At 47.7% G+C, this 25,511-nt stretch overlaps 1 pseudogene across 1 annotated transcript in view; it reads left to right on the forward strand.

The window, feature by feature from the left end:
- LOC147737088 (uncharacterized) overlaps positions 1 to 7,545 on the forward strand; it is an 88,748-nt pseudogene extending 81,203 nt beyond the window's left edge. Inside the window, exon 2 of the transcript XR_015295975.1 lies at positions 1,474 to 7,545. The product of XR_015295975.1 is annotated as an uncharacterized LOC147737088 (transcript). The remainder of the gene's footprint in view (positions 1 to 1,473) is intronic.
- The last annotated feature ends 17,966 nt before the right edge of the window (positions 7,546 to 25,511 follow it).

Genomic DNA, 25,511 nt, shown 5'->3' on the forward strand with positions numbered 1-25,511 from the left:
AACCCTGGGTGGTGTGGAGTGCAAAAAACGATGGATTTAGGCCCAGATCCTTGTACTGGGGTGAATGTATGACATTGTTCTACATTCTGTCCACCAACTGTGTTTTTTGCAATTTTCACCCGAGTGTGCTGGGTATACTCAGACGTGAGTCCCAGGCTCTCCACACCACTGGAGTCAAGCTATCCAAGCTGATGAAGGCTGATAGCCAGAAACCGGTCCTTGGATGCTTGATTCCGGTCTGGGAAAGACATGGCTTGGTAGTTCGGACTGGACTGTTCCCATGAGGCACAGGGTCAGAGCTGATTTGCATATAGCCAGTGTCTAACCCAGGGTGGTGTGGAGTGCAAAAAAACGATGGATTTAGGCCCAGATCCTTGTACTGGGGTGAATGTATGACATTGTTCTACATTCTGTCCATCAACTGTGTTTTTAACATTTTAGATTGGGCAGGGACTTTATATGGGGAGAGGGTCGATACATGATGCAGGTTCTACAAGGCTCAGATAGAGCCCCTTTACGCCACAAGGGCCCCAAACACAATCAGCGCACAAAAGGCCCCTATAATCAAGCCTTGAGACAACAGTGAGGGAAATCCTCCTAAAAAAAGAGTTAGTAGTTAGTAGTGAATGAAACCAGGCACCTCAGTGAATAATAGCATTTGATGCATGGCACAATATTCTGATATACACCTTGCTGTCTTGAGTCTTCCTGATCCTTCTCTTACTCTAAGAGCTGTTCTTGTTTTAACAAAACCTTGACCATATGCATCTACCTAAAGCTGTAACTAGTATATGCGTGCTATGCGAGCATCCTTTTTTAGCTAAGTTTCTCTATGACCCCTTTGCTGAAATAAATAAGATGTGGCGTATTCAAAGGAACTGTTATGCAAATATCTCTGTATGGTTAAATGTGTCTTAAATATGTCTTCATAAGTTTCAACAATAGTAATAAATGAGATGCTTTTACAATCAATTAAAAATTGTAGATGCACATTCTGGTATTTTCCATTTAAGTAATTTAAATCTTTTTACATCCGACAGAAAACAATCCTTGATTGCACAAAATGTTTAAGAATAATGAAGATAATACTGTAAATCTGCAAAAGCAAAGTCAGAAACATTGAGTTACAGTATTCAGGAAAACATAAGTGCCGACAGAGGCAGCCGAACCTGAACATAAACGGACAGATCTTTGAAGTACCGTCAAGGGCAATTCGGTGATTCTACGAGTCTCAGCTGTCACCTCCGTGCCTCAAGATGAAGAAATTACCCCCTAGAAAATTAAGGCAACACTGATTAACCACTTTTTGTGTAAACATGTCCAATATCAGCTCTGATCATGAGGTGGTTACAGCAGTACTTTGCTTCCTAAAGTGATATCAGGCCACCATTCAGTGCTAAAGGTGTATTGAATGGATCTTTCAGGCCATTCCACAGCAACCAGCGAAAACCACAGTTAACTGAAAGTTAAAAGAAATGGGGGATCTGCTATATAAAACACAGAGTATATTTACCAAGCCTAAAACTGCATCAGAGAACACACACAGAAAAGCCATACAAATGCAATGAATGTCTGAAGCGCTTGAGTGAATTATCAGGCCTAAACAAGCATCAGCGAACACACATAGGGGAAAAACCCATATCATTGCAGTGAATGTGGAAGTAGTTTTATGGAATTATCAAAACTCATGAGTCATCAGCGAACACACACTGGGGAAAAACCATTCAAGTGCAATGGATGTGGGAAGAGCTTTATATATTTATCAGGCCTAAAACGGCATCAGAGAACACACACAGGGGAAAAAACATATCCTTGCAGTGAATGTCTGAAGAGCTTTAGTCTATTATCAGGCCTAAAACAACATCAGAGAACACACACAGGAGAAAAACCATATCATTGCAGTGAATGTCTGAAGAGCTTTAGTCAATTAGCACACCTAAAACAGCATCAGAGAACACACACTGGAGAAAAACCATATCCTTGCAGTGAATGTGGAAGTAGTTTTAGTTCCTCTTCAGGATTAATGTATCATCAACAAACACACACAGGGGAAAAAACATATTATTGCAGTGAATGTGGAAGTAGTTTTATAGAATTATCAAAACTCATGAGTCATCAGCGAACACACACTGGGGAAAAACCATTGAAGTGCAATGAATGTGGGAAGAGCTTTATAGATGTATCACCCCTAAAACTGCATCAGAGAACACACACAGGCGAAAAACCATATCCTTGCAGTGAATGTGGAAGTAGTTTTAGTTCCTCTTCAGGATTAATATATCATCAACAAACACACACAGGGGGAAAACCATATCATTGCAGTGAATGTCTGAAGAGCTTTTGTAGATTATGGTACCTAAAGGAGCATCAGAAAACACACACTGGGGAAAAACCATTCCAGTGCAATGAATGTGGGAAGAGATTTTGTCTCTCATCAGTCCTACATAGACATCAGCGAACACACACGGGAGAAAAACCATACCATTGCAGTGAATGTGGAAAGAGCTTTAGTCGATTATCACACCTAAAACTCCATCAGAGAACACACACATGGGAAAAACCATATCATTGCAGTGAATGTGGACGTAGTTTTATTACATCTTTAAGATTAAGGATTCATCAGCGAACACACACTGGAGAAAAACCATACCATTGCAGTGAATGTGGGAATAGCTTTTGTCAATTAACAAACCTAAAACAGCATCAGCGAGCACACACCGGGGAAAAACTGTAGTGCGGCCCCTAGTGTCACGCTATTATTTGCTAAAGTTAGCCTGAGGTAGCAACCATTTTATCTATGTGTCTTTTTATTTTTGCGCACAACACTCTGTATCTTCTTGTGCAAAATCCCTTTGTGCCCACATGAGCTCATATTGTTATAGTTTGCTCATTGCGTACAAGGTCGATAAACAAGCCACTGTGCGTTCCACGTCTGGTCAATCCGCACTACCTAGACATAACATTAGGCACTTCTTTGCACGATTGAGAAATGCTTGCATTTTACTAACACGCAGCAGCTTTCTCGAGATAGACGGAAGACTAGAGCCTTGCTGAACCTATGATGTAACCTTACTCCTACGTTCTAAGATGAGGGGTTCCCCAGAATTGGCCCAGAGATCTTCTTTTATATAATATACATATTCCTACCAGGGGAGGGTGGTCTAGGCGCTATAGCCGTAATAGCCACTGGTCATTCAGAATGATCTCTCCCTTCTTATTTTATGGTATTGTAACTTTGATAATTGTTTTTATCTTATGTATTATTCTTCTGGTGCTAGCTCATTGACTGCATTATAGAACTACGTACAGAGTTTTTTAGTTGAAAAATAAACACTTTAAACTTTACATAGACTCTGCATTGTTTGGGGTGGACAAGCACAGGTAAGTGAGCAAAAGGGTGTGCATTGCTACGACGACTCTGAGAGGTCGGGAGTTCCGTGTTCTGGGTTTGTCTAAGCATTAGGTATCTTTGGATGGTCTGCGGAGCTAATGAGACACTATAGCTAGTCGGTCGAGGGATTGTGAGTTCTTAGGTGTAAGTGCAGTGCAACCAATCTTGCACTAACGGCCCATTTTCTTGTGCATAGTTCTATACATCAGCGAAGACACACAGGAGAAAAGCCATATCATGGCAGTGAAAGTGCAAAAAGCTTTTATCAATCTTCAAACCTAAAAAAAATCAGCGAGCATTCCGGCATCAACTTAAGTGTCTATTCTGTGCTATTGTTTATTTCCCTACAGCTAGGAAAAACAGGAAATATCAGGAACCCATTGGGAGACTAGCACATAGTGGCCTAAAGGTAAAGAAACATTCTTGGTTTTTATTCTGTGAGAAAGAAATCCAAGCACATTACAAAACCTCGCATTTCATTTTTAGTGTTTCAGACTAGCCCAGTTTGTTTCCAGATGGCAAGAGATAGCGCAGGATCCTTGGGTTTTGGAAACTGTAGTTGGATACAGGATAGATTTTATCTGTGTGCCAGTTCAGGAAAGGGTTCCAAAGGTGTTAAGGTTTTCAGAAGAGATGGAAAAATTAGTAGCATATCCCTTTTATTACCGCCCAAACACAGCAGCAACAATATCTTAGAACTTAGAATACTTTAAAACATTCCAGAACTTAGAACATGTATAAGTCCCCATGAGCAGCAGCCATCTTCCTCTTTTGTGACTGCGAAAAAACAATAAATAATAAGCTCCAAATTTCTTCTGTCTCCAAACTTCTCCAGACTCCATTTCCAAACTTCCTTTTTCCAACTCGAACAAGTCGACATTTCGACCCTATAAGATGGTGCTGGCTTTATCGCATTGATCGCCAGATCGTGAAGGAGAGAGACGTTCCTTGATCTTATACTGAAGTGATCGCACAAGCGGTACTTAACCGAAATCTTCCATTTTTCTCCACCGGCTGGTGGGGAAATTTTACGCATTTACTGCACAAGATACTGCGATTGAACCCTTGGTCGTGGATGGTGTCGGCTGACACATCCCCACCCTCCTGCCTATATAGAAATAGGCGCTGAAAGATTCAAAACCAACAGGTTGTCCACCTGCTTTTTAGTCCTTATGAAGACCTGACACGGTTGCGATAAAGCCAGCACCATCTTATAGGGTCGAAACGTCAACGTTGTGCTACTAATCAGTCCATACCAAGTTTCAACGATAATAGGAGAAAACATATGTACTTGAAACAAATTGATGTTGAATTTTGGACTGATCTTTATTTGTTTTTATGTATTTGTGTATCCACACACAGTCAACATCACTTGTCACTCCTATTCACCTAAGCACGTATCTGTTATTTGTACGTTTATGCTAATTTTGATTTGGACAACCCATTCCCATGTTTACCAATGCTATATCTATGTCAGATTTTCTAAAAATAAGAATATTTTGGATTAAATCCAAAATGGTGTGTGTTTCTTCCTTCTTTCCCCTTTTCTCCCTCAACAAGTAATTCTGCTCCAGGGTGATTATGTATTTCTAAAAAACTTTGTGAAATACATTGATAGTTTTGCCTACCATTTAGGTTTACAAAGAAATTGACTTTTCACCCAACAGAGCCATTGTTTTTTGTATAATCTTGGAACCCAGGTTCTGAGGGTCACTGGGCCACCCCATTATAGTTAGAAGCTTAAAACAGTGGCACAGTTAGCCCAGGACCCAAGTCTGGGTATACCCGTCACACTTAGGGTGAGAAAGCAAAAGACACACAAATGATGGACGGAACGAGGAACAAATCAAACATTGACTCCCAGTCAAGAAATCTGGGTTCAATCGATTGTACTTTTGCACACCATGCCAAACCAATTTAGAGCCAGCCATATGCAAATCAGTCTTGAACCTGCTTCTCATGGAAACAATCCAGCCCTAGCTGCCAAGGCAGGTCCTCCCTGGACTAGAAACAAGCATCCTAGGATCAGTTTTGAGGTATCACTCCTTATCAGCCAGGCTGGCTTGAATACCATGGCACAGTGAGCCTGAGACCAATATCTGTTCTGACCTCCAATGTTCCAATGTTTGTCTTCATGTTTCTTCCTTTTTAATTTAGAACATTCTACCCTCAGTGGATGGAATATTTTAATAGCCTTATAATCTTTCTGCCTCAGGGTATACCGGTTGTTAAAGATCCTGAACCTGAGTTTTAGGCCCGAGCCGCAGGCCCTCGGCAGCGGGCTATTAAGCTATAGTAAGGCCTGTCTGACTAGAACAGTATGTTGGGCAATCATGCATTTGATTGCATTTTTAAAACAGAACTTAACTGCATTGCTTAAATAAGTCTAGACATATTTAAACATTGACAAATTAATAGAATAATTGTGAAAAATTCTAAGGGGCGCCCTATGATTGCTGGGAGGAAGGGGGGGTGTGGTATTAAAAGGTTTTAAGACCACTGGTCTAGGGTGTTCCTCATCAGAGAGGTGTGAGGGGCCTGATGTAACACTGTTGGTTAGCCGAATCTTAAAGGGGAGAGCACAGAGACTTAAAGCCGATGGATTTCAATGTCGGATCTGTTTATCACCACTTAATCATCCTCACTGATCGCAATAAGTGACTGGATCAGGCCCCTCCTACTATGTCCTGTTGCGCTGCCAGCTGGGAATATTCAACACAGGTTTGTAAATCAAGGTTTGTGATGTAAAACATGAAAGTAATAGAAACATGTAAACTTTACAAGGGAACGGTGATGGTGATCAACACTGTTAGTACTACTGGCAAGAGTGTGTATATTTATCTGCTAACAGTGCCCCACCATGGAAAAGGTCAGCCATACATTGACTCTTTCCCTATCAAACCCAACCCATTCTAAGCTCTCTCCAGCAGGACCTGCAGACGGCTGGCGAGTGAACACTAAGCACTCTCTCACAAACCCAACCTATTCTAGACTCTCTCCAGCAGGACCTGCAGACGGCTGGCGAGTGAACACTAAGCATTCTCTCACAAACCCAACCTATTATAAACTCTCTCCAGCAGGACCTGCAGACGGCTGGCGAGTGAACACTAAGCACTCTTTCACAAAACCAACCTATTCTAAGCTCTCTCCATCAGGACCTGCAGACGGCTGGTGAATGAACACTAAGCACTCTCTCACAAACCCAACCTATTCTAAGCTCTCTCCAGCAGGACCTGCAGACGGCTGGTGAGTGAATACTAAGCACTCTCTCACAAACCCAACCTATTATTAACTCTCTCCAGCAGGACCTGCAGTCGGCTGGTGAGTAAACACCCACGGGGTAAGAGGGACATCAATATAGGAAGGAACATTAGATGAAAGGTGGACAAATGACAAAATGAATGTGGGAATGAATGAAAGCTCTTACCTGTTTCCACACTAAAAAGAAAACGGAGGGTTAGGCCACTATCAGAAATAGCCAACTTAGCCTCAGAAGGAGAAAAAGTTGATTGGGAGCTTTGTGTAAAATTATACCTGATTCAGTATAATGATAATGTTTTCTAATGCATGCAGGGATCTAATGACAAATGCTTGTGTGAAATCTGCAAACATATCTGAGGGGGGAAGTAAGGCCTTAACAAAACACTTAAGAACCAGGGAGTTTTGATAAGGTAGAAGTAAATACCAGGGGACAAATTGTAGGATGAGGTATACCAGAAATGTGATATCATCCACCCAGAATAGTGATACTGTTTTTCTCTTTCTCTATGTACCCACACAGAGATTTTTAAATATAAATCTAGAAGCAGTTGACCCCAAAGAGGCGGCAGGTTTTGATGAAGGTGTTACAACATCAAGTAATATAACACCGAAACGCGTCGACGCAATTATTTACTAGAATTGTATTGTATTGTATTTACTAGAATCCAAACGAGGTTAAGGAAGTAACAGATACTCATGTATTACTGATACTGTTTACTGTACCACCAATATCAAGGAAAGACCAGTGGATCTACAAGAATAGTGGCTGGAGAATATTAAGGCCACAGTGTTAGGGGGTTGTGTAAAAGATCTTATTGTTTTCAAGTATCGAATTTGTGTTGATTATTGTTTTTTCTTCTACTGTATAATTTTTATGAGTGTGACATTGATTTTTGATTATGTATGTAACAATGTGTTATTAATTGTCTATTGAATTTTATTATACTTGTTCAAAGAGTGTTCTTTGAATTTTTAATTTATCTCTTTGTGAAGAGAGGTCTTCACTTTTTACAAAAATATTAAAAAGACTGTGAACGTTCATTTTTAGTGTGGAAATCCATTTCTGATGTTTGATTTTTATAAAATTCTTCCCTTAAATGTACTTATAAGGAATAAGTGTATGATTGGGCAAAACACACACAGTAAGATAACACGCATTTGCTTCAGTGCACACCTAGGGAATTTCCTTTGACTAAGCATTCTCTCACAAACCCAACCTATTCTAAGCTCTCTCCTGCAGGACCTGCAGACGGCTGGTGAGTGAACCCTAAGCACGCTCTCACCAACCCAACCTATTCTAACCTCTCACAAGCAGGACCTGCAGACGGCTGGTGAGTGAACACTAAGCACTCTTTCACAACCCAACCTATTCTAGACTTTCTCCAGCAGGACCTGCAGATGGCTGGAGAGTGAACACTAAGCACTCTCTCACAAACCCAACCTATTCTAGACTCTCTCCAGCAGGACCTGCAGATGGCTGGAGAGTGAACACTAAGCACGCTCTCACCAACCCAACCTATTCTAACATCTCACAAGCAGGACCTGCAGACGGCTGGTGAGTGAACACTAAGCACTCTCTCACAAACCCAACCTATTCTTAACTCTCTCCAGCAGGACCTACAAATTGCTGGTGAGTGAACACTAAGTACTCTCTCACAAACCTAACCTATTCTAGACTCTCTCCAGCAGGACCTTCAGACGGCTGGCGAGTGAACACTAAGCACTCTCTCACAAACCCAACCTATTCTTAACTCTCTCCAGAATGACCTGCAGACGGCTGGTGAGTGAACACTAAGCACTCTCTCACAAACCCAACCTATTCTTAACTCTCTCCAGCAGGACCTGCAGACGACTGTCGAGTGAACACTAAGCACTCTCTCACAAACCCAACCTATTCTAAGCTCTCTCCAGCAGGACCTGAAGACGGCTGGTGAGTGAACACTAAGCACTCTCTCACAAACCCAACCTATTCTAAGCTCTTTCCAGCAGGACCTGCAGATGGCTGGTGAATGAACACTAAGCACTCTCTCACAAACCCAACCTATTCTTGACTCTCTCCAGCAGGACCTGCAGTCGGCTGGTGAGTAAACACTAAGCACTCTCCCACAAACCCAACCTATTCTTAACTCTCTCCAGCGGAACCTGCAGATGGCTGGCGAGTGAACACTGAGCACTCTCTCACAAACCCAACCTATTCTAAGCTCTCTCCAGCAGGACCTGCAGACGGCTGGTGAGTGAACACTAAGCACTCTCTCACAAACCCAACCTATTCTAAGCTCTCTCCAGCAGGACCTGCAGATGACTGGTGAGTGAACACTAAGCACTCTCTCACAAACCCAACCTATTCTTAACTCTCTCCAGCAGGACCTGCAGTCGGCTGGTGAGTAAACACTAAGCACTCTCTCACAAACCCAACCTATTCTTAACTCTCTCCAGCAGGACCTGCAGATGGCTGGTGAATGAACACTAAGCACTCTCTCACAAACCCAACCTATTCTTGACTCTCTCCAGCAGGACCTGCAGTCGGCTGGTGAGTAAACACTAAGCACTCTCCCACAAACCCAACCTATTCTTAACTCTCTCCAGCGGAACCTGCAGATGGCTGGCGAGTGAACACTGAGCACTCTCTCACAAACCCAACCTATTCTAAGCTCTCTCCAGCAGGACCTGCAGACGGCTGGTGAGTGAACACTAAGCACTCTCTCACAAACCCAACCTATTCTAAGCTCTCTCCAGCAGGACCTGCAGATGACTGGTGAGTGAACACTAAGCACTCTCTCACAAACCCAACCTATTCTTAACTCTCTCCAGCAGGACCTGCAGTCGGCTGGTGAGTAAACACTAAGCACTCTCCCACAAACCCAACCTATACCTAACTCTCTCCAGCGGAACCTGCAGATGGCTGGCGAGTGAACACTGAGCACTCTCACACAAACCCAACCTATTCTAAGCTCTCTCCAGCAGGACCTGCAGACGGCTGGTGAGTGAACACTAAGAACTCTCTCACAAACCCAACGTATTCTTAACTCTCTAGAGCAGGACCTGCAGTCGGCTGGTGAGTGAACACTAAGCACTCTCTCACAAACCCAACCTATACTTAACTCTCTCCAGCAGGACCTGCAGACGGCTAGCGAGTGAACACTAAACACTCTCTCACAAACCCAACCTATTCTTAGCTCTCTCCAGCAGGACCTGCAAATTGCTTGTGAGTGAACACTAAGCACTCTCTCACAAACCCAACCTATTCTACACTCTCTCCAGCAGGACCTGTAGACGGCTGGTGAATGAACACTAAGCACTCTCTCACAAACCCAACCTATTCATAACTCTCTCCAGCAGGACCTGCAGATGAATGGCGAGTGAACACTAAGCACTCTCTCACAAACCCAACCTATTCTTAACTCTCTCCAGCGGTGTTAGAATTGGGGGTCTCTGATTGGCGCAAGTATTCACTTGTGACAAGCAGGGACCCTCTCCTCTAAGTCAGGGCGCAGGATGATCCCTTCAGAATTATCCTTGCTCACTCTCTAGGTGCGTGGCTTGAGCAGCCAAGGCTAATCTTCAGGTGTTAATGGTTAAGCATTTGAAGTACACACAGTAAATACATTAATCGCCCCACAAATAGACACCAGTCATTGGTTATGTGAAAATATGAATACTTTATGTAAAAATATATACATATCTATGCAGGCAAAACATTACAAGACCTCTGTTAACGCTTTAGCTTTGGCCACAAGATGTGAAACAATGGCAAGTGTTCTTCTCAATTTGTAAATTACTTCTCTGTAGTCCTTGTTTGTCTTAAACTACTTTTACACACTGTGGGCACCTTATCCAGGCACTGGGGCACGGACCGTACCGGCTGTATGCTTAACGAACTTCCCTGCGCATCGTACGGGCCGGGGAGCGAAGTCCTGCTGACTCTCACGCTTCCCACGGTATGCCGCGTACAGCGCTGCTGATGTTAGAGGCGGGTAGAAGTCGTACTGGGCTGTTGCGACTGGTACGCTCATGGGAAGAGGGGGGGGAAGCTTTCCTGGGTACGCGCCGAATTCTACCAGTGGTCCAGGCGGCAGATCGGCGTACCGGGCACGGTGGGGGCGCACAGTGAATAACGGGGAAAGAAAACTTTGCGGGCCGTGAGCCCGTAGTGTGCAGTTCGTCCTGGGAAATGCGCGACGTCTGCTCCTGGGCCAGGCAGCCGGACGCGTCATAGAACGCTTCTGAGGTCAGACGTACCTTGGGGTCTGTGGACAGCGGGTGGCTTCCAGATGGCGGGGCGCGGCACGGAGACCTCCAATACAGGCTGTAGAGGTGGCGAGTCTCTTGGTTATGCGGCGTGGCCTCTTCCTGAGATCAGAGGGCACACCGGGGCGGCCGGGTGCGATCACAGTGCACGGGCGGCCGTCCAGGCTATCGATGTGCGCTCGGGGAGACCAGGATTCTGGCGGAAGGGGGTAGACGAGCACTCCAAGTACTCCAGTAACGAACAGTGGCAGAGGAGCAGGCGGCCTGACCCGAGGGACAGAGAGCGGCTCTGGGCAGAGCGAGGCTCTCAACGGGTGAAAGGGCAGACAAGCTCCCAAGTGACACACTTCTAGGAGGGGGCGAGGGGGGCGCAGTCTTGCCTCCGGCGGGAGAAAACACATGGCTCAATCGCAGATGAGCCAAGGCACAGAGAACCCACTAGTCCTGGGGTTCAGGTCAGGGGGCAAGCTCAATCAAGCCCTTGGAGAATGTTTCAAGCACAAGTCAGCAAAGTCCTCTTTAGGTCTCTTCCTCTCCTTCCTCAGCAAGGCAGACAGCACTCCAGTCCTTCCAGCTTCTTCTTCTTCCTTCTAGTTGGGCGGAGGTTTGTTGTGGGAAACAGAATCTAGTTACTTGGGAGCAGGGCTCCTATAGGTATACTCAGTTTCTTTTGTTCTTTCAGGCCAGGGGGGCATTTGCATAGCCTATTTCAGTTTTGAAGCACTCTGTTGTGCTGTTTATGGCTTTTCCTTTCAGTGATACATCGGACGCTCCGCAGGAGGGGAGACAGCATTGTGATGACAGGGGCAGCCAGGAATACTCTGTTGACAGTCCTCCCTCTTCCTGGGCCAGGTGTCGGTCTGAGTCATCAGTCGCTCCCCAGGAGGTGGAGCCAGCATTGTGGTGGCAGAGCACAGCCCTATTCAGAGTCCAGGGGCACTCCCACTTCCCACTAAGGTGTAATCCTTTCATTCACCACCTGTCATCCCCCAGCCCTGTCACTCACACAACCCAGACAGCAGATACACATCCTAGCAGAGGCGGGCTGAAATGGTTAGGCAAGCAAATGCTAGCTTTCTAAAAGTGATACAACAGAACAAGTTGGCTGGTTAGGATAATTGACAAGAAAAGATCTGGACCCACGTAGCCAGTGTGTACTGCGTGGCCGATAGAATTATATTCCAAAAGAATTTATTTTCATTTGTACTTAAATTTCGTTGATTTTTATTAAGTACCGCAGCGTTTTCGCGGCTGACTCATTATTCCCGGGAGCGGCATTGGAGAGGAAACCAACCTCAGCGCGACGGTTCGCGGTTGAATTGTTCCCGCTTGATCGTTTGCATTTGCTTCACTGACCGGCCGTCCCCCTGCCTCGACTTTGTAATACAGCCTGCATTACCAGAACTAAATATGTGAGCCGCCCTTACAACCGAGTACGCACCGCTTCGCGGGCAACGTGCCTCCGGCCAATTATCTTGTCCAGCACAGATATTCACTTTGAACTACGGTAGACCTACACTCCGGCAGCCCTTGTGCTCGCTGTGCAGATAAGTCCCCACCCAGTCCCTGTCCTGAGGAGAACCTATAACACCCACGGTTCAAAACGCGTTGACACCCAACCTGTGGCAAGAACGAAGGGTGCAGCTAGGGTGTAAATTACACCACCTCTGCGGGCCCTAGCTGTAAAATCCTAAAAACATTCGATCACATGTGTTGTGAGACAGGCAGGCATCTTCACTCCATCTTAGCTCCGCCTGTCCACTGGATTCTAGTTCTAAGGACTGGTCCTCTTTAAATGCATAAATAATGCACTTTGTGCAAAGGTCTTCTTACTTGGCAATTGATTTGAAATGTTATTCTTTGTACCAAATTCTTTTCTTGGTGTGATGATATGTTGATTTTCTGATTCTTTACCTTAACTGTTTGTATATTTGTATATTTGTACATTTTGTATATATCGTACACACAATTGCATGTTTTTGAACTGACTGTGCTGACAGTTTTCCGTTTATGCCATTGTCTTTGAAATCAACGAAATTTAAGTACAAATGAAAATAAATTAGTTTGGAATATAATTCTATCGGCCACGCAGTACACACTGGCTACGTGGGTCCAGATCTTTTCTTGTCAATTATCCTGACCAGCCAACTTGTTCTGTTGTATCACTTGTTGAGATCCGGGCTGGTCAGTTGTAGGATCCAGTACCTCCATTGTTTCACAGCTTTCTAAAAGTAGCATTTGCAAACACAGGATATTAAAATAAACTTTACTAAAAGAAGTATTTTATTATTCTGAGTTCAGGCATACTAAACTTGACTTTCTACCATGTTCACTGATCCTTCTGGGATTATAGTGTGTAATAATTCCAGCAGCCCATCTTGGCCTAAGAGAACAGGTAGCCTTACAATAGTGAAAAACGAAATTGGCTGTAATTCACTACTAGGACATGCCACACACACCAGGGCCTGTCCTACCTTACACTTACAATGCACCCTGCCCTAAGGCCTACCATAGGGGTGACTAATATGAAGCAAAGGGAAGGTTTTGAGGCTGGCAAGTGTGTGCACTTGCCCAGCCAGCATGACAGTACCAGACTGCACACAGGGTCTGCAATGGCAGACCCTAGACACATTTTAAAAGGCTGCTTCTGTAGGTGGCGCAACCAGCGCTGCAGGCCCACTAGCAGTATTGGCATTTACAAGCCCTGGCACTCCTGGTGCACTTTACTGGGGACTGACAGTAAATCCAATGAGCCAATAATGGAAATCAATCACACATACATTTTATATTGGGAGCATTTGCACTGCAGCACGGATTGGCCGTGGCGCAGTGCCCTGAGCAGCGAACACCAGCAAAAACATCTGAGGCCCATCAGCAAAAAGTGGAAGAGAGACTCACGCCAAGGTGCCAGGTCTAACACGTGTCCCCTCCAGCTGAAATGTGGGGAGAACTACCCTTCCCCAGGGAGTTCCTCATCACTAAGGCGGAAAAACCTGGACAGACCGTCAGCATTAGCGTGATCTGTGCCACGTCGGTGTTCCACCGTGAAGTTCATACCCTGTAGGGAGATGGGCCACCTCAACAGTTTTGGGTTCTCACCCCTCATTTGCATCAACCATCTGAGGGGCCTGTAGTCTGTCTGAACCCAGAAGTGAGACCCAAACAAGTAGGGTCTTAGCTTCTTCAATGCCCAGACCACAGCAAAAGCTTCTCGCTCTATTGCACTCCACTTCTGTTCCCGTGGAAGTAACCTCCTACTGATGAAGGCTACAGGTTGGTCCCAGCCCTCCTCAGTCATTTGTGAGAGAACAGCCCCTACACCATGCTCTGAAGCGTCTGTTTGCACTAGAAATTCCTTGGAGAAATCAGGGGCCAGGAGCACGGGCGCCGTGCACATGGCAGTTTTCAGGGTGTCAAAAGCCTTCTGACAGGTGTCAGTCCAGATCACTTTCCTGGGCTGCTTCTTAGAAGTCAGCTCCGTCAAGGGGCAACAATGGTGCCATATCCCTTGACAAACCTCCTGTAGTACCCAGTGAGCCCCAGGAAGGCTCTCACTGCAGTGTGGGTCTTGGGAGGCTCCCAAGCCAGGATGGTCTCAATCTTGGGCTGTAAGGGGGCCTCCTGGCCACTCCCCACTTGGTGTCCCAAGTATACCTATGAGCCCTGCCCGATCTGGCACTTGCTTGCCTTGATCGTGAGGCCTGCCTTGCGCAGTGCCATCAACACTTCCCAGAGGTGTCGCAGGTGTTCTTCCCATGTGCTGCTGAACACTGCGATGTCATCCAGGTAGGCGGCACTGAACTCAGCCAGTCCCGCCAACACCAGGTGGCAGGGGCATTCTTCATTCCAAATGGCATAACCCGGAACTGGAAATGCCCATCTGGTGTGGAGAATGCTGACCTCTCTTTTGCCCCATTAGTCAAGGCGATCTGCTGGGTACCCAGACGTCAAATCAAACGTGCTGAGGAACTGGCAGCCCCTAGCCGATCGATGAGCTCATAGCTCTGGGGATGGGGTGTGCGTCAGTCTTGATGACTGAATTGAGTCCTCTGTAGTCCACACAGAACCGGAGTTTAGGTGTAGCTCCCGGCGCGGCAGCCTTTGGGACCAAGACCACTGGGCTGGCCCAAGGACTGCTGGATGACTCAACCACCCCTAGAGCAAGCATTTTGGAGACCTCCTCCTTGATGCAGGCTCTGACCCTGTCAGTTACCCTGTAGGCCTTGTGCCTCACAGGTAAGCTGTCTCCTGTGTCCACATCATGGACGCACCAACTTGTGGCACCAGGAACCAGGGAGAACAGATCTGGAAACTGCCCCAGCAATTGGTGGCAGTCATCCTGTTGCTCAGGCGTCAGGGTGGGTGAGAGGTGAACTCCATCCACTGACTTATCTTTCTCAGAGGCTACCAAGAGGTCAGGAAGATGCTCAGTCTCCTCCTCCATCCCATCATCAGTTGCTAAGAGCATGCCGACTTCGGACCTCTCCAAGTGGGGCTTAAGGCAGTTAACATGTAGGACCCTCAAAGGGTTCCTGGAGACTGTATGTCCACCAAGTAGGTGACAGGACTCTTGCGCTCCACAACCTCAAATAGACCTTTCCACTTATCCTGAAGTGCACAAGGCTCCACTGGGGCCAAGACCCACACCTTTTGTCCAGGTTGAAGCTCTACCAGAGTGGCATTCTAGTCGTACCACCGCTTCATCTCTTCATGGCTGGCTTCCAGATTTGCCTCAGCAAGTTGCCTGAATCGCCTGGTCTGGTTTCTGAAGGCCAGCATGTAACTGTATACATTCTGGGGAGGTTTCCTGGGAGATTGCTCCCAGCCTTCCTTTACCAAACTCAGAGGTCCTCTCACTTGGTGGCCATATAGCAGTTCAAAGGGGCTGAACCCTAGGGACTTCTGTGGCACCTCACGGTATGCAAAGAGAAGGCATGGCAAGAGGACGTCCCACTTACGCCTCATTGGACCTTCCAGGCCCATGATCATGCCTTTTAGGGTTCGATTGAATCTCTCAACCAACCCATTTCCTTGGGGGTGGTAAACTTGTATGTTACACCACACTCTTGCCAAAGGGATTTCATATACTTGGATAGGAAATTGGTGCCCCTATCACTCACCACCTCTAGAGGGAATCCCACTTGTGAGAAAATTCCCATCAGTGCCCGTCTCACCACGGGGGCCGTCACTGTCCTCAGAGGGATGGCTTCAGGGTACCGGGTGGCATGGTCCACCAAGACCAGGATGAACCTGTTGCCCATGGCTGTCTTGGGGTCCAGAGGCCCTACAATGTCAATACCCACGCGCTGGAATGGAGTACTGACCACAGGGAAGGGTTGCAGAGGAGCCTTGTGCTTCCCTCTGCTCTTACCACTTGCCTGGCAAGTCTGACAGGCCCTACAGTAAGCATCTGAGCTCCTGTGAATTTGGGGCCAATAAAAGTGGGTGACAAGCCTGTCATAGGTCTTGTCCATCCCCAAATGTCCTGCTAAAGGCACATCATGAGCCAGCCCCAGTAGGAAGGCTCTGAATTTCTGGGGTACCACCAGCACACGGGCTGACCCAGGTTCAGCAGCCTTAGGCTCTGAATACAGGAGGTCATTCTCCCAGTACACATAATGTGTTCCAGACTGAACACCTTTGGCCTGGTCTGCAGCCTGCTGCGCATACCCACGAGAGAAGAGCATTCTTTCTGCTCCCTGCAGAATTCCTCCCTGGAGGGACCTCCTTCTCGCTGCCAATGGGTCAGCTCAGGCAGTCTCCCAGTTTCCCGCCCCCCTGCGCCTTCTCTCTATATTTCTTAGTGTTAGCGGGCAGGTAGTTCTCAGGGACTCAGGGACCATCTGGACAGGATCTCCATCCCTTGGGACTGCTACTTCCTCCCCAAAATTAACACTAGCCATTTGCCCTAAACCACTGCCTATGTCATCCCCCTTAAATTATTCCTTCACTGCATCTTTTGGTATGTACACCCTGGACTCTACCTGCACCGGTGTAGTGCTGCCACCCGGAGGAGTTGTTTCCAAACTTTTCGCTTTCAGCTCCAACCCCTTCAATCTCATGTCATGATCCATTTGGCGTTGTTGCGCTTCCATTGCCAATTTTTGCTTCTCCATTTCCATTTGTCCAGTTAACTTTGCCATCTCCATTGCATGTGCCCTGTCTGCTGCCCTGTCTGCCAGCTCCTCTGGTGACAGGCCTTTGCTGGGATCCACAATGCCATCTGGTGGTATGACTTCCACCGCATTCTGTGGCTCTCTTGACTCCTTCCAGGCTCTCAGCGCCTTGATGTATTGGGCTTTCTTTTTGCACCCTGTGTGTGCAACTCTGAACTTTTGGCAGTAGCCTCTCAATTGCTCTACTGTGTAGCCCTCCAGTCCTCTGTGTTCCCATTCTACATCTTCAATTCCAGAGATCTCAGAGGGTGCTCTTCCAGCAGGGAGTGAGCCAGGCATGGCTTTAAAAATGGGAGATTTCTCAACAAAATTAAAAAAACAGAAATCTGTGGCTGCGTTATAGGTCTGCTCTCACTATGTGGTAATAAATAATTCACTGTATGTTAACTACAAATGCAAATTCGCAAATCCTCACTGCTGCCAGCAATGTTAGAATTGGGGGTCTCTGGTTGGCGCAAGTATTCACTTGTGACAAGCAGGGACCCTCTCCTCTAAATCAGGGCACAGGGTGACCCCTTCAGAATTACCCTTGTTCACCCTCTAGGTGCGTGGCGTGAGCAGCCAAGGCTAATCTTCAGGCGTTAATGGTTAAGCATTTGTAGGTACACACAGTAAAAACATTAATCCCCCCACAAATGGACACCAGTCTTTGGTTATGTGAAAATATGAATACAATGTAAAAAAAAATATATATATATATGCAGGCAAAATATTACAAACCTATGTTAACATTTTAGCTTTGGCCACAAGATGTGAAACAATGGCAAGTGTTCTTCTCAATTTGTAAATTTGCTTTTCTGTAGTCCTTGTTTGTCTTAATCTACTTTTACACACTTTGAGCACCTTATCCAGGCACAGGGGCACGGACCGTACTGGCTGTATGCTTAACGAACCTCCCTGCGCATCGTACGGGCCGGGGAGCGAAGTCCTGCTGACTCTCACTCTTCCCGCGGTACGCCGCATACAGCGCTGCTGATGTTAGAGGCGGGTACGAGTTGTACTGGGCTGTTGCGACTCGTACGCTGATGCGAAGAGGGGGGGAAGCTTTCCAGAGTACGCGCCGAATTCTACCAGAGGTCCTGGTGGCAGATCGGCGTACCGGGCACAGTGGGGGCGCATAGTGAATAATGGGGAGAGAAAACGTTGAGGGCCCCAAGCCCGTAGTGTGAAGTTCGTCCTGGGAAATGCGCGACGTCCGCTCCTGGGCCAGGCAGGCGGACGCGTCGTAGAGCGCTTCTGAGGTCAGACGTACCTTGGGGTCTGTGGACAGCGGGTGGCTTCCAGATGGTGGGGCGCGGCACAGAGACCTCCAATACGGGCTGTAGAGGTGGCTTAGGTTATGCGGCGCGGCCTCTTCCAGAGGTCAGAGGGCACAGCGGGGCGGCCGGGTGCAATCACAGCGCACGGGCGGCCGTCCAGGCTATCGATGTGCGCTCGGGGAGACCAGGATTCCGGCAAGAGGGGGTAGACGAGCACTCCAAGTCCTCCAGTAATGAACAGTGGCAGAGGAGCAGGCGGCCTGACCCGAGGGGCAGAGAGAGGCTCTGGGCAGAGCGAGGCTCTCAACGGGTGAAAGGGCAGGCAAGCTCCCGAGTGACACACTTCTAGGAGGGGGCGAGGGGGGCGCAGACTTGCCTCCGGCGGGAGGAAACACACATAAGAATGGGCGTAAAATCCGTTCCGCTCGCGGATTTCACGGATTTTCGGTAAATTCGCAATCCGCGAACTCTCGCGAATTTGCCGAAAATCCGCAAATTTGCACGCTGCGGATTTTTTTGCTTGGTGATACAATATTGCTGTGCGCGGCGGTCACTTACTGTCATTCAGCGTTTGAAGAGTTGTTTTTCTCGATATTTTGCGAGTGCTGCGCCATTTTGGATCTTGCTGCGGGATCCCGCTGGAGTTTGGCGACCGTGATTACGTCATCGCGGCTTGCCACCTTGCACAGCGAGAGTTTGTCAACACGAGGAGGCCGTGATCACATATCGCTGGAATTCGCAATTGCGAACACGTAGATGTGGCGGGCAGCAACAATCTCGCACTCGCGAAATTACAAAATTTGCAATTCTGCACAAGAAATCCCCCAGCAAGCAGCATAAACCTTCTGAAAATGATGATTTTTATCAGAATAACTCCTCAGTTTGACATTTGCCTGCACTCTTTTTTGCAAGGAGTCCATTTTGGGGGGCGGGGTGGGGTGGGAGGAAGGAAGTGCCCCACAGTCTCCAATTTCCTGTTCCTGTCCAGCAGGCTCCTCCCAGTGCTTTCTTCATGTGCTGGTCACTTTCATTCGGATCTTGACCTGGAAGGATTACTCTTTGTGGATGCTGCTGGATATTTGGATTTGAGGCCTTTTTGACTTTCTTTGGATCACTTTTGGATTAGAAATTTCACAAGTAAGTTTGTTTGGGGCATTACAGTTGCTGCAACTACAATTTTGGAATTTTCGATTTTTGGGCTGTTGTTGGGGCCTTTTGCCCAGGGATAGTGAGTGGTGCATGGACTGAGTCTTTCTGTGGGGTCTCTTTAATGTAAACATCATGGAGGGCATGGATGGCATGGGATTGTGCTGATTTTTCTGTGGTTTCTGATTTTTTGGGCTGCTGTTGGGGCCTTTTGCCCAGGGGTACCCAGTGGTGCATGGACTAAGTCTTTCTGTGGGGTTTCTTTAATGTAAACATCGTGGAGGGCATGGATGGCATTGGATTGTGGTGATTTTTGTGTGTTTTTCGATTTTTTGGGGTGTTCATGGGGACTGGCCATGTGGGTGGGGGCCATTTTGAGTGCTGGTACAGGCAGGCCCTGGCCAAGTGCTGGGAGGCAAGGGGCCATTTTGAATGCAGGCAGTGTTCTCAGGCCTGCACCCATTTTGCCTAGCTTTCATCCATTATGCCCAGGGATAGTGAGTGGTGCATGGCCCTAGTCTTTCTGTGGGGTGTCTTGAATTTAAACATCATGGAGGGCATGGATGTCATGGGATTGTGCTGATTTTTCTGTGGTTTTCGATTTTTTGGGCTGCTGTTGGGGCTTTTTGCCCAGGGGTACCCAGTGGTGCATGGACTGAGTCTTTCTGTGGGGTCTCTTTAATGTAAACATCATGGAGGGCATGGATGGCATTGGATTGTGGTGATTTTTGTGTTTTTCGATTTTTTGGGGCGTTCATGGGGACTGGCCATGTGGGTGGGGGCCATTTTGAGTGCTGGTACAGGCAGGCCCTGGCCATGTGCTGGGAGGCAAGGGGCCATTTTGAATGCAGGCAGTGTTCTCAGGCCTGCACCCATTTTGCCTAGCCGTCATCCATTATGCCCAGGGGTAGTGAGTGGTGCATGGGCCTAGTCTTTCTGTGGGGTGTCTTTAAATTAAACATCATGGAGGGCATGGATGGCATGGGATTGTGCTGATTTTTCTGTGGTTTTCGATTTTTTGGGCTGCTGTTGGGGCCTTTTGCCCAGGGGTACCCAGTGGTGCATGGACTGAGTCTTTCTGTGGGGTCTCTTTAATGTAAACATCATGGAGGGCATGGATGGCATTAAATTGTGGTGATTTTTATGTGTTTTTCGATTTTTTGGGCTGCTGTTGGGGCCTTTTGCCCAGGGGTACCCAGTGGTGCATGGACTGAGTCTTTCTGTGGGGTCTCCGTAATGTAAACATCATAGATGGCATGGGATTGTGCTGATTTTTGTGTGTTTTTCGATTTTTTGGGGTGTTCATGGGGACTGGCCGTGTGGGTGGGGGCCATTTTGAGTGCTGGTACAGGCAGGCCCTGGCCATGTGCTGGGAGACAAGGGGTCATTTTGAATGCAGGCAGTGTTCTCAGGCCTGCACCCATTTTGCCTAGCTTTCATCCATTATGCACAGGGGTAGTGAGTGGCGCATGGGCCTAGTCTTTCTCTGGGGTGTCTTGAATTTAAACATCATGGAGGGCATAGATGGCATGGGATTTTGCTGATTTTTCGTTGGTTTTCGATTTTTTGGGCTGCTGTTGGGGACTTTTGCCCAGGGGTACCCAGTGGTGCATGGACTGAGTCTTTCGGTGGGGTCTCTTTAATGTAAACATCATGGAGGGCATGGATGGCATTGGATTGTGGTGATTTTTGTGTGTTTTTCGATTTTTTGGGGTGTTCATGGGGACTGGCCATGTGGGTGGGGGCCATTTTGAGTGCTGGTACAGGCAGGCCCTGGCCATGTGCTGGGAGGCAAGGGGCCATTTTGAATGCAGGCAGTGTTCTCAGGCCTGCACCCATTTTGCCTAGCTTTCATCCATTATGCCCATGGATAGTGAGTGGTGCATGGGCCTAGTCTTTCTGTGGGGTGTCTTGAATTTAAACATCATGGAGGGCATGGATGGCATGGGATTGTGCTGATTTTTCTGTGGTTTTCGATTTTTTGGGCTGCTGATAGGGCCTTTTGCCCAGGGGTACCCAGTGGTGCATGGACTGAGTCTTTCTGTGGGGTCTCTTTAATGTAAACATCATGGAGGGCATGGATGGCATTGGTTTGTGGTGATTTTTTTGTGTTTTTCGATTTTTTGGGGTGTTCATGGGGACTGGCCATGTGGGTGGGGGCCATTTTGAGTGCTGGTACAGGCAGGCCCTGGCCATGTGCTGGGAGGCAAGGGGCCATTTTGAATGCAGGCAGTGTTCTCAGGCCTGCACTCATTTTGCCTAGCTGTCATCCATTATGCCCAGGGGTAGTGAGTGGTGCATGGGCCTATTCTTTCTGTGGGGTGTCTTGAATTTAAACATCATGGAGGGCATGGATGGCACGGGATTGTGCTGATTTTTATGTGGTTTTCGATTTTTTGGGCTGCTGTTGGGGCCTTTTGCCCAGGGGTACCCAGTGGTGCATGGACTGAGTCTTTCTGTCGGGTCTCTGTAATGTAAACTTCATGGATGGCATGGGATTGTGCTGATTTTTGTGTGTTTTTCGAGTTTTTTGGGGTGTTCATGGGGACTGGCCATGTGGGTGGGGGCCATTTTGAGTGCTGATACAGGCAGGCCCTGACCATGTGCTGGGAGGCAAGGGGCCATTTTGAATGCAGGCAGTGTTCTCAGGCCTGCACCCATTTTGCCTAGCTTTCATCCATTATGCCCAGGGGTAGTGAGTGGTGCATGGGCCTAGTCTTTCTGTGGGGTCTCTTGAATTTAAACATCATTGAGGGCATGGATGGCATGGGATTGTGCTGATTTTTATGTGGTTTTCGATTTTATGGGCTGCTGTTGGGGCCTTTTGCCCAGGGGTACCCAGTGGTGCATGGACTGAGGCTTTCTGGGGGGTCTCTTTAATGTAAACATCATGGAGGGCATGGATGGCATTGGATTGTGGTGATTTTTGTGTGTTTTTTGATTTTTTGGGGTGTTCATGGGGACTGGCCATGTGGGTGGGGGCCATTTCGAGTGCTGGTACGGGCAGGCCCTGGCCATGTGCTGGGAGGCAAGGGGCCATTTTGAATGCAGGCAGTGTTCTCAGGCCTGCACCCATTTTGCCTAGCTTTCATCCATTATGCCCAGGGGTAGTGAGTGGTGCATGGGCCTAGTCTTTCTTTGGGGTGTCTTGAATTTAAACATCATTGAGGGCATGGATGGCATGGGATTGTGCTGATTTTTCTGTGGTTTTTGATTTTTTGGGCTGCTGTTGGGGCCTTTTGCCCAGGGCTACCCAGTGGTGCATGGACTGAGTCTTTCTGTGGGGTCTCTTTAATGTAAACATCATGGAGGGCATGGATGGCATGGGATTGTGGTGATTTTTGTGTGTTTTTCGATTTTTTGGGGTGTTCATGGGGACTGGCCATGTGGGTGGGGGCCATTTTGAGTGCTGGTACAGGCAGGCCCTGGCCATGTGCTGGGAGACAAGGGGTCATTTTGAATGCAGGCAGTGTTCTCAGGCCTGCACCCATTTTGCCTAGCTTTCATCCATTATGCACAGGGGTAGTGAGTGGCGCATGGGCCTAGTCTTTCTCTGGGGTGTCTTGAATTTAAACATCATGGAGGGCATAGATGGCATGGGATTTTGCTGATTTTTCGTTGGTTTTCGATTTTTTGGGCTGCTGTTGGGGACTTTTGCCCAGGGGTACCCAGTGGTGCATGGACTGAGTCTTTCGGTGGGGTCTCTTTAATGTAAACATCATGGAGGGCATGGATGGCATTGGATTGTGGTGATTTTTGTGTGTTTTTCGATTTTTTGGGGTGTTCATGGGGACTGGCCATGTGGGTGGGGGCCATTTTGAGTGCTGGTACAGGCAGGCCCTGGCCATGTGCTGGGAGGCAAGGGGCCATTTTGAATGCAGGCAGTGTTCTCAGGCCTGCACCCATTTTGCCTAGCTTTCATCCATTATGCCCATGGATAGTGAGTGGTGCATGGGCCTAGTCTTTCTGTGGGGTGTCTTGAATTTAAACATCATGGAGGGCATGGATGGCATGGGATTGTGCTGATTTTTCTGTGGTTTTCGATTTTTTGGGCTGCTGATAGGGCCTTTTGCCCAGGGGTACCCAGTGGTGCATGGACTGAGTCTTTCTGTGGGGTCTCTTTAATGTAAACATCATGGAGGGCATGGATGGCATTGGTTTGTGGTGATTTTTTTGTGTTTTTCGATTTTTTGGGGTGTTCATGGGGACTGGCCATGTGGGTGGGGGCCATTTTGAGTGCTGGTACAGGCAGGCCCTGGCCATGTGCTGGGAGGCAAGGGGCCATTTTGAATGCAGGCAGTGTTCTCAGGCCTGCACTCATTTTGCCTAGCTGTCATCCATTATGCCCAGGGGTAGTGAGTGGTGCATGGGCCTAGTCTTTCTGTGGGGTGTCTTGAATTTAAACATCATGGAGGGCATGGATGGCACGGGATTGTACTGATTTTTATGTGGTTTTCGATTTTTTGGGCTGCTGTTGGGGCCTTTTGCCCAGGGGTACCCAGTGGTGCATGGACTGAGTCTTTCTGTCGGGTCTCTGTAATGTAAACTTCATGGATGGCATGGGATTGTGCTGATTTTTGTGTGTTTTTCGAGTTTTTTGGGGTGTTCATGGGGACTGGCCATGTGGGTGGGGGCCATTTTGAGTGCTGATACAGGCAGGCCCTGACCATGTGCTGGGAGGCAAGGGGCCATTTTGAATGCAGGCAGTGTTCTCAGGCCTGCACCCATTTTGCCTAGCTTTCATCCATTATGCCCAGGGGTAGTGAGTGGTGCATGGGCCTAGTCTTTCTGTGGGGTCTCTTGAATTTAAACATCATTGAGGGCATGGATGGCATGGGATTGTGCTGATTTTTATGTGGTTTTCGATTTTATGGGCTGCTGTTGGGGCCTTTTGCCCAGGGGTACCCAGTGGTGCATGGACTGAGGCTTTCTGGGGGGTCTCTTTAATGTAAACATCATGGAGGGCATGGATGGCATTGGATTGTGGTGATTTTTGTGTGTTTTTTGATTTTTTGGGGTGTTCATGGGGACTGGCCATGTGGGTGGGGGCCATTTCGAGTGCTGGTACGGGCAGGCCCTGGCCATGTGCTGGGAGGCAAGGGGCCATTTTGAATGCAGGCAGTGTTCTCAGGCCTGCACCCATTTTGCCTAGCTTTCATCCATTATGCCCAGGGGTAGTGAGTGGTGCATGGGCCTAGTCTTTCTTTGGGGTGTCTTGAATTTAAACATCATTGAGGGCATGGATGGCATGGGATTGTGCTGATTTTTCTGTGGTTTTTGATTTTTTGGGCTGCTGTTGGGGCCTTTTGCCCAGGGCTACCCAGTGGTGCATGGACTGAGTCTTTCTGTGGGGTCTCTTTAATGTAAACATCATGGAGGGCATGGATGGCATGGGATTGTGCTGATTTTTGTGTGTTTTTCGATTTTTTTGGGGTGTTCATGGGGACTGGCCATGTGGGTGGGGGCCATTTTGAGTGCTGGTACAGGCAGGCCCAGGCCATGTGCTGGGAGGCAAGGGGCCATTTTGAATGCAGGCAGTGTTCTCGGGCCTGCGCCCATTTTGCATAGCTTTCATCCATTATTCCAAGGGGCAGTGAGTGGTGCATGGGCCTAGTCTTTCTGTGGGGTGTCTTGAATTTAAACATCATTGAGGGCATGGATGGCATGGGATTGTGCTGATTTGTCTGTGGTTTTCGATTTTTTGGGCTGCTGTTGGGGCCTTTTGCCCAGGGGTACCCAGTGGTGCATGGACTGAGTCTTTCTGTCGGGTCTCTGTAATGTAAACTTCATGGATGGCATGGGATTGTGCTGATTTTTGTGTGTTTTTCGAGTTTTTTGGGGTGTTCATGGGGACTGGCCATGTGGGTGGGGGCCATTTTGAGTGCTGATACAGGCAGGCCCTGACCATGTGCTGGGAGGCAAGGGGCCATTTTGAATGCAGGCAGTGTTCTCAGGCCTGCACCCATTTTGCCTAGCTTTCATCCATTATGCCCAGGGGTAGTGAGTGGTGCATGGGCCTAGTCTTTCTGT

This window comes from Lissotriton vulgaris, chromosome 1_1 (assembly GCF_964263255.1).
Source record: "Lissotriton vulgaris chromosome 1_1, aLisVul1.2, whole genome shotgun sequence".
Classification (NCBI taxonomy): domain Eukaryota; kingdom Metazoa; phylum Chordata; class Amphibia; order Caudata; family Salamandridae; genus Lissotriton; species Lissotriton vulgaris.